Source organism: Amblyomma americanum, chromosome 1 (assembly GCF_052857255.1).
Source record: "Amblyomma americanum isolate KBUSLIRL-KWMA chromosome 1, ASM5285725v1, whole genome shotgun sequence".
Classification (NCBI taxonomy): Eukaryota; Metazoa; Arthropoda; class Arachnida; order Ixodida; family Ixodidae; genus Amblyomma; species Amblyomma americanum.
The window spans coordinates 447,869,455-447,879,886 of NC_135497.1; the positions used below are offsets into that span (position 1 = coordinate 447,869,455).

General features: G+C 45.6%; 1 pseudogene; it reads left to right on the forward strand.

The window, feature by feature from the left end:
• Positions 1–9,756, forward strand: part of LOC144125706 (uncharacterized) — a 168,180-nt pseudogene extending 158,424 nt beyond the window's left edge.
• The last annotated feature ends 676 nt before the right edge of the window (positions 9,757–10,432 follow it).

The window sequence follows — 10,432 nt, forward strand, 5'->3', positions numbered from 1 at the left end:
CATTTTATGGTTTGCGGTGTATGGGCTTATTTTTATTATTTCTCAGACTTGAGAACTTTCTCATAGAGGGTCGTTCAGGACCGACACGGCGCAGAGAGAAAACAACGCACCAAAGCCGCTTTCATCGAGCTCAAAACAGTTTATGGTTTGTGGTATATGGGCTTATGAATATTATTTCACAGACTTGAGAAATTTTCAATAGAGTGTTTTCAGAACCTACACGGCGCACAGAGCAAACAACGCACCAAAGCCGCTTTCGTCAAGCTCAAAACAGTTTATGGTTTGTGGTATAATGGCTTATGAATATTATTTCTCAGACTTGAGAACTTTCCCGTAGAGGGTCGTTCAGAACTACACGGCGCACAGAGCAAACAACGCACCAAAGCCGCTTTCATCAAGCTCAAAACAATTTATGGTTTGTGGTACATGGGCTTATGAATATTATTTCTCAGACATGAGAATTTTCCCATAGAGGGTCGTTCAGAACCTACACAACGCACAGAGCAAACAACGCACCAAAGCCGCTTTCATCAAGCTCAAAACTGTTTATGGCTTGTGGTATATGGGCTTATGAATATTATTTCTCAGACTTGAGAACTTTCCCATAGAGGGTCGTTCAGAACCTACACGGCGCACAGAGCAAACAACGCACCAAAGCCGCTTTCATCAAGCTCAAAACAATTTATGGTTTGTGGTGTATGGGGTTATTATATTATTTCTCAGACTCGAGAACTTTCCCATAGAGGGTTGTTCAGAACCTCCACGGCGCACAGAGCAAACAACGCCTCAAAGCCGCTTTCATCAAGCTCAAAACAATTTATATTTTGTGGTGTATGGGGTTATTAATATTATTTCTCAGACTCGAGAACTTTCCCATAGAGGGTTGTTCAGAACCTCCACGGCGCACAGAGCAAACAACGCACTAAACCGCTTTCATCAAGCTCAAACATTTTATGGTTTGTGGTATATGGACTTATGAATATTATTTCTCAGACTTGAGAAATTTCCCATAGAGGGTCGTTAGAACCGACACGGCGCACAGAGCAAAGAACGCACCAAAGCCTCTTTCATCAAGCTCAAACATTTTATGGTTTGTGGTGTATGGGCTTATGAATATTATCGATCAAACTTCAGAACTTTCTCATAGAAGGTCGTTAGAACCCACACGGCGCACAGAGCAAACAACGCACCAAAGCCGCTTTCATCAAGCTCAAACACTTTATGGTTTGTGGTATATGGGCTTATGAATATTATTTGAGAACTTTCCCATAGATGGTCGTTCAGAACTACACGGCGCACAGAGCAAACAACGCACCAAAGCCGCTTTCATCAAGCTCAAAACAATTTATGGTTTGTGGTGTATGGGGTTATTAATATTATTTCTCAGACTCGAGAACTTTCCCATAGAGGGTTGTTCAGAACCTACACGGCGCACAGAGCAAACAACGCACCAAAGCCGCTTTCATCAAGCTCAAAACAATTTATGGTTTGTGGTGTATGGGGTTATTAATATTATTTCTCAGACTCGAGAACTTTCCCATAGAGGGTTGTTCAGAACCTCCACGGCGCAATGAGCAAACAACGCACTAAACCGCTTTCATCAAGCTCAAACATTTTATGGTTTGTGGTATATGGACTTATGAATATTATTTCTCAGACTTGAGAAATTTCCCATAGAGGGTCGTTAGAACCGACACGGCGCACAGAGCAAAGAACGCACCAAAGCCTCTTTCATCAAGCTCAAACATTTTATGGTTTGTGGTGTATGGGCTAATGAATATTATTGATCAAACTTCAGAACTTTCTCATAGAAGGTCGTTAGAACCCACATGGCGCACAGAGCAAACAACGCACCAAAGCCGCTTTCATCAAGCTCAAACACTTTATGGTTTGTGGTATATGGGCTTATGAATATTATTTGAGAACTTTCCCATAGATGGTCGTTAGAACCGACACGGCGCACAGAGCAAAGAACGCACCAAAGCCTCTTTCATCAAGCTCAAACATTTTATGGTTTGTGGTGTATGGGCTTATGAATATTATTGATCAAACTTCAGAACTTTCTCATAGAAGCTCGTTAGAACCCACACGGCGCACAGAGCAAACAACGCACCAAAGCCGCTTTCATCAAGCTCAAACACTTTATGGATTGTGGTATATGGGCTTATGAATATTATTTGAGAACTTTCCCATAGATGGTCGTTCAGAACTACACGGCGCACAGAGAAAACAACGCACCAAAGCCGCTTTCATCAAGCTTCACACAGTTTATGGTTTGTGGTGTATGGGCTTATTAATATTATTTCCCAGATTTGAGAATTTCAGAATTTGAATGGCGCATACAGCAAACAGGCTTTAACGTTCCAAAGCGACTCGAGCTATGAGGGACGCAGAAGCGGAGGGCTCCGACAAGTTTGATCTTATGGGGTTCTTTAACGTGTTCTGAAATCGCACAGTGCACGGGCGTCTTGCATTTGGCGTCCATCTAAATGCGATCGCCGCTGCCGGGATAAAACCTGCGTCTTTCGAGTCAGCAGCTGAGCACCACAACAACTTTTCCAACGCGGCGGCCAAGCTCAAGATCATTTGCATGCAAATTCCAAAGTAAGAAGCGGATTGACCTGAAGTACTTAAGGCAGCACACTGCACGTAATTTTCGCTTTAAGCTCAGGAATTCTACAACATCGAAAGGATCTACCGTCGCAGAAGAAGGCCGTGCAAGCGCTTTTGCGCTTCTTACAATCTACCGGCCTGCGTGAAAGATTTTAACTGGAACGTCTTGTGTGTGTGTGTCTCCATGTGTGCACGTTCCTTTTTTTTGCGTTTTCCTCTCTGTCGTCTTGCTAACCCCTATCCCGCATCCCCAGTGAAGGGTAGCAAACCGGAGACTCACATCTGGTTAACCTCCATGCGTTTGCTTTTCATTCTCTTTCTCTCTCTTTAAGCTCTGGAAGAAAGTTATATGCATGCTTGTGCCACCTTCCGAAAAATCAGGGAGCAAATAAAAGGGGACGCCTTCCTGTGGACCTGCATACATTACCGCTGAAGCGAGATGTAAACTCTTTCCATAGGCGTCTGTTTCCGAAAGGAAAATAACAGAAGTTCTTATCCATAACATTTACTGCACACTCGACTAATTTACAAAGAATGGACAGATCGCATTCGTCTTATTCAAATCAATCGTAGAACCCAAGCGTCTCGTAATTCACCTCGTATACTCAGGCGTAGAGAAGCTGCGAGAAGACAGGAGGCGCAACACCAAGGTTGTCTTGTGAAAGATGAAAACCGTGGGTGACTAGTTTCTGTGCATACTTCACTTTCCCGGTTTCGTCTATTGAACTAGTCAGCTGTATTTAGGAGAAAACCTATGTACATAAATACCGGAAAGGTATACAGCATTCGCAGATTCTTCGCAGTTGAAGAAAAATTGGTCCTAGTGCGGACATCGAACCCGGGACCACCGCCTATCCTGGGCCGTCAGTAATTACTTCCTTATTGAAAATTATTCCACCTTGGGGGTTTCCCACAAAAAAAATGAAGGACGCTTAAGCTTTGCCTTTAAGAGTGGAACACGACAGTGTGTTGCAGCACTGCCAAGGAGTCCACGGAACGCCATGGCCCGTTCGGCGCGACGCCTTGCCCGTTAGAAAAGTCGCTATGCTACGTACGGTGAAACGGTCGTGCGGAGCGGCAAACCACGTAGAAGCGATGCCAAGCGCCGTGCCGAAACGCGTGGGACTCAAGTTGCAGTCGTAGTTCGTCGGCACATCGTTCTCGACAAACCCGTTGCCACGAACGCCAGCATAGCTTCCGCGCCGAGCGAACGGGCTGCAAGCCGCAAGCTTCGTGGTGAACGCGCTTTGGATGTGCGCTGCGCTGTTCGCCGCTCACCACGTGATTCCTGCATGCTCGCACGGCCCCACTGCGCCCGAACGAGACGGTCGGGAGGCGCTGCCGTCGCGCGCTATCTGTTGGGGCAGTGGCGTATATTGCGAGAAGGAAGAGGAGAGAGAGGTGGGATTTTTCGCTCACAGCCTACGCCGCCGACACCGGCGACACCGGCTTTTCGGCGACACGGGGCCCTTAACGCTCTCGCGTTAATACATTAGACTAACATCGTTCCCGCTTCGAACTGGCGATCAATTCGGTGACACCCTACCAACTGCTAGACGTCCTAGTTAGCTTCGTTGGTAGAAAGACTATCCCAGATTGGCAATGATCCCGAATGGATCCCCGAACCAGGGAGAATTTTTTTTGTACAAAACTTGTAAGAAAGTTGTATAGGTTTCCTTCGTAGCCATGTGACTGCACTCATGGGGATTCTAATAAGTAATGACCAATAATTTAGCAAACCCGTGCCGTGCTGTAAGCGACGAGCGGTCAATAAAAACGTTGCTGTTCTTTGCATGGTAATTCATTCCGGCGAACAGGTAGAAAAAAAAGAGCAGAACTCCTGCCAAGGCGTAGACAAAAATGTTTCTATCCTCAACAATGTGCATGTTTTCAAACATTTGTAGAAGCCGGCATGGCCGGTCTGAAGCGGCGGCGGCGCGCGCTGAAGCAAGTTGGTTCCGAATGCGACATAGTCTGGTGTAGTGCAGGCAACCTACTTTTATGTCTGCATTCTGCGTCACGCCCGACCGAAGCGCCGCTTTTGTTTAAAAACACAATTTTTGTCTATACAGCACTACAAACATCTTATCGCTTTTTGAAACGGTTCTGCTCCCTGCATGCACTAAATGATCGCCTTGGTCCAATCCCAATAAACCATATGAGCACCGTTTCACTCAAGATGGATATACAAAACATCATCGTGCATTCTGTTCTTCAGCTCAAAGTAGAGCATAAACGAGCCTGGGTTGACAGTATACGTGGAGAAGATACGTGCCTTCGGCAATTTACACCTTCCTGTGAATTCGCGAGTTCTTTAAGGGTCAATACTTCGCTGAGGAAACTACAAGAGTTTGCTCGTTTTCCAACTCGCCACGCAGTCCCAACAAAGCAGCGGCCCCCTGCTGCTCATCTGTAGCATTCGCGGCACCTGCTCACGCATGTGGCTAATTCAACGTCGACTCCTCAGGCAAAGCGCCATCCGTGACAGCTGAGGCAACCTGCAGTGTCAGCAACGCAGCCTTCTCTCGAGGGGAAATCCCAGCACCTGCACCTATGTACTTCGCAAGAGCTATAATTATAAACCATATTAAAAGTTCTCCTCAATTTTCAGTGCTCATCATTATAAAATGATAACAAAGAGCACAAAGATTGCAAGGACCCCTAGTTTTCTCCCGTTTCTCAGTGTATGAGCTATTTGGGAATAAATATCAACTGCGTCACGTACTGCAGATATCATTTTTGGTGGCACATTCCGTTAACACAAGTATCTGAATTTCAGCAGAAAGGACAGCTAGCACACTCAGGGTGAGCTTTATTGAATTATTCTTAAGCTATAAAACAGCCAGTAGAAAAGCACCAACTCCGCTCAATTATGAACCACGAAGTAGATCCTAAACATGGTGAACCTTGTAGAGGCATTGCAAATTTTTGCTATCATACCCAGCAATTCTGGACTAAAGCATGTCAGAATGGGAAAGAGTTTAGGAATGCAATTTTTTTATATGTTGTAAGATTGCAATGTTATATTCAATATATACGCAGATCCCCCGTCGGCAGGCTTACGTTTTTTGCCGTTCACGTTTTTGCTAGAGTCAAAAGCGTTCCCTATTGCTTTTCTACGGCCGTCTTAACTCCTCGATGTGAGCGATGGAAATACTTTAAAACAAAGATTTTGCTACACATCAGAAGGCCATAACCTTCAATATTTACATAACAGTACCTTACAATTTTCCAATATTGAAAATTTTTGTCCAAGCATGTTCGACATGAATGTGATGCAAGCCAATCTATCATTGTTATGCTGTGTGGCAGCATATATCGCGCAGACAGCGCCTGTATGATCCTGACCGTCAGCACTGGCTGGTGGGGAGGGCCAGCGCAGCAGCAGCAGCCAGTGGACTACCGGACTAGGCGGTCCACCCACATGTTCGGAGAACATTGAAGAAATAAAGACGTTTGTAATCAATCAATCAATGTATATATATATATATATATATATATATATATATATATATATATATATATATATATATATATATATATATATATATATATATATATATATTAGCAGACAAGTTAAAGGAAATGAGGGGCCCGTTTTTGTCAAATTTATGAAGGGAGCCAACAGTCACCGAAACCAAGGTGCATAGGGGAACGTTAATTTTTTTTTAATGTGTTATGCTTATCAGTGGGATAATAATACTTCTATTAATAAATCGCTTAAAGAAAATTACTTATAAAGCAGCAGAAAAAACAACCATGCCGCCGGTGGGATCCGAACCCATGACCTCCGAATATCGCGTCCGGTGCTCTTACCAACTGAGCCACGGCGACGGCTGTCCAATCTGCTGCTCTCGTGGGTATTTATGTTTACTGGGTGTAAGCGAGCCTTGAGAGTGTTCACCAGCGCCACCCTCGAACATATATATATGTGTGTGTGTGTGTGTGTGTGTGTGTGTGTGTGTGTGTGTGTGTGTGTGTGTGTGTGTGTGTGTGTGTGTGTGTGTGTGTGTGTGTGTGTGTGTGTGTGTGTGTGTGTGTGTGTGTGTGTGTGTGTGTGTGTGTGTGTGTGTGTGTGTGTGTGTGTGTGTGTGTGTGTGTGTGTGTGTGTGTGTGTGTGTGTGTGTGTGTGTGTGTGTGTGTGTGTGTGTGTGTGTGTGTGTGTGTGTGTGTGTGTGTGTGTGTGTGTGTGTGTGTGTGTGTGTGTGTGTGTGTGTGTGTGTGTGTGTGTGTGTGTGTGTGTGTGTGTGAGTGCGTGCGTGCGTGCGTGCGTGCGTGCGTGCGTGCGCGCCACTTCTGCTATCGTTGCCCGACGGGCTCGTTTTTGTAAATCATCATGAATTCATTTACTCACTAGGATGACCTGTTTTCTTATAATCACTGCGCATCGGAACCACGTCCGAAAAAGAAAAGCTTTGTCAGCGTGGCAAGAAGAGTTTGCGCGGCAGTGGCTGTGTGCATCGGGCAGTTGTTCTTGCGGTTGTGTTAGCGTGTGCTAGCTACAGTTTTCCAATAGAGCGCAGACCTTTGCATTTCAGATGCTTGTCTTGGAGGTGCGCGTGTGACAAGGTCATTGCAGTGTCAGTGTTTCAAATCACTTGAATGTGTGGAAGTGCCGTATAGGATTGAAACGTCACGGCGTATTGTGGGAATTGTGGGAATGGCCGCGCAAGCGCAACCCCAATACTCCAATGGCGAGAAGGTGGACATTATGATCGCTTATGTGAGCGCGCAATTGGACGCGGAGCTGGCATCCAAACTGTATGCTGTAGCCAACATCCTGGTGGTCGTGTGCCGATTCAACCCACTTTCGTACCGATATTTAATTGATTTAAGTCTACTGGATCAGTTCATGTTAAGAAAAGGAAGAGACCAGAGAGCGCAACCGACAATTTTGACATTGATGTCCTCACATACGTTTCTGTCAAGCCAGAAACAAGTGTCAGGGAAATCGCCAACACATACGGAGCCCGTCCGGCATAAGTTTAGAAGTCACTATCAAGACACAGCTACCACCCCTATCATATATGTCTTCACCAAGAACTGACAACAAATGACTTTCAGAAAGGGCTCAATTTTGCAACTGGTGCCTAATTAAATGTGTTTCAGACCCGGAATTCCTGCACAAAGTGCTTTTGACAGAGAGGCCCAATTTTGCAGGGGCTCCAATGTCAACATGCACAATGCGCATTATTGGTGCGACAAGAACACACATTGGCTACGCCAGCACAAGCACCAAGTAAGATGGTCAGCAAATGTTTGGTTTGGCATTTTTGACTGCCGTATTATTGGTCCTTACTTCATCGACACAAACCTCACTGGGAAAAGCACACAGACTGCGTCCTTAAAGGCGCCGTCTCTGAATTTGTCTCAGATCTACCATGGGCCAGGTTGAAAAAAAAAGTGGTTTCAGCATGACGGAGCCGCGCCAGATTTTTTTCGTTCCGCGGTGCCTGGCGAGCGCCTTCCCCAACCAATGGATTGGGCGAAGGGGGGGGGGGGGAGGGGAGGACAACAGCGTGGCCTCCAAGATCGCCCGATTTGTCACCACTGGATACCTTCCTCTGGGGAAACGTTAAGAACGAAGTTTTCAATACGGAGCCAGCGAACCTCGAAAACCTGAAGGAGCGTACCAAGATATTTCGACTGAAAATATTCCCAGAGGGATGCTCATTTTTTTGTGAATTTCATCAAATACCGCATTCTAGTGTGCATTGCAATAGACAGAAAGAAATTTGAACACGTGATGTAGAAACGGCTTCTTTTCATCCCATATAGTAGTTCTTCCCTAGAGTGTCCATGTGGGGCTGGAATAACCAAATTCGTAACAGGTACAAATTTCATTCATTCCTGTTTGTTATACAACTTGAAAGTGCTAAATATCTGCGGGCAAGGTTTCCTAATTACGTACTAGCACTTCATGCTGCACAGGACGTGTATGGTCCAGCACACGGCAACTGTATTGAGGCAGCCGGTATGGAGCACCTTAGTGCTAAAATTGCAATGTTTTCAGTTAAAATCTTTCCATCTACGAAGTCGTTTTCATTTATTGTAGCAGTTACGTTGATACTGCATAAAAGAAATACACGCTTGGCACAAATAATGCAATGCATGTCTATATACCGGCACTATTTAACGTTAAACAGTAACCTGCACACTGTCTGAGAACAGTACCTTTGTCGATTTCAGAAAGCTAGTGACGAAAATAAAAAAGATTAAAAAACTCTTCCTGGAGTTAACCAGACTGAGAGTCAAATGTGGTTATCTGTATTCCCAAAAGCGACGGCCGTGTAGCAGACGATGATTCTAATTTTTCTTACCCCGAGCGAAGAAGCAGTCGATATAACGCCGGCCGCGGTCTAAGCTGAGCGCCGAGGTTCTCTAGCGAGCAGAGTTAGCACACGTGTTTCGAATTGGGCGCTGCATTCAATACGACACGTCACCAGCGGACGCTTCGCTTGCGCCATACTTCCAGCGCTCCTCGTGCGCTCAGTTTCGGTCGCGTGCGGGAAAAAGCGCCGGATTTCTTCCCGCTGCAGGGATCTCGAAATTGAGTTTATCTTCTTTTAAAAAACTGATATGACATCTTCTTGTTCACGGCATCAAACTCCCAATTGGGACTAACCACCAGCTACGATAATTAAAAAGTTAATTTTCGGGTTTGTGTTAATTACCTAAAGAATTAGAGGGGTTTTGTAGCATATTGTGTCCGCCGGGGCAGAGAGTGTGATCATACACCTATTTTTTTGCTATATTAAACCCAATATTTTAAGGAATTTTCGAAAGTGTTTGCTGAAACACCCGCTTTATATACGGGAATGAATAGTGTGAACACAGTGGCGTGCTTGAATTACCCGCGCGAGGTCGTGTGGTTGTGACGTAACGAACGTGCCGATTAGTACTAGTTTTTCCGTTCAGGCCGACGGCAACGCAGAGAGTGGTTTTTCTCCGACACGGGGTTCTTACTCCACCACGACGCTCTTGGGCTTTCCACTTAGACCAGAAATACGGAGCCTGTCACCATTCTGTCCCTTCAACTGCGAAACTATCAACTTCTTCCGTGTTGCTGCCATCAGCTGTGAAGCGCTAGCTTCCCCGATCACTCCAGGTCCGCTGATTATCGCCGATCTCAAGAAGATATAGGAATGTTATGTTATATGAAGAATATACCGTGAAGTCGACCCCATACCCAGGAATCTGAGACATCGCTTCTAGTTCACTCAGCTGCCACCACGTGGTGTACGGCTTTGACATTCAAAATTACCGCCCTGATATCACACGTAACGTAATTAAGAAAAAAAGGACTGAGTGGCTGCAGAAAAGAACGTAGTAGGCGATGGGAAAGAAATAAGGGCAAACGCGACAAGCTAGCAAGATCTTGACGCCGGTGTTGTATAATATGCTACTTTCCTTCTTTTTTATACTTGCTACGTGTTTTTTTTTCACGTTTTCTGTTTATCGCCGTGTGCAGGCGACCGCGCGGTCTTATCACATTTCCCCATACAACGCGACGAGACGAGTGATCGTGGATGTGTGAGGCAAGTGCTTCAGTGTGGCGCACTGTACCCAATTTCTAGCAGGAAAGTTCTATGTAATCTTGACACACCGCGCAGCCGAAAGTATTCGCCGATGCTGACCTATCGACAGCAACCTGCTAGCGTGTCGTTGTGTACGCCGAGTTGCTTTGAGTGCCCGAGTTCACACAAAAAGTGGCTAGAGTTTTGTGCTCCTCAGCCGCGACCTCCAGACCAGCCCTTTGTTGAACACTACCCTTGAAGAGAAGAAGAGGTTCCAGGCACGCGCAAAGTAGAACGTTTTA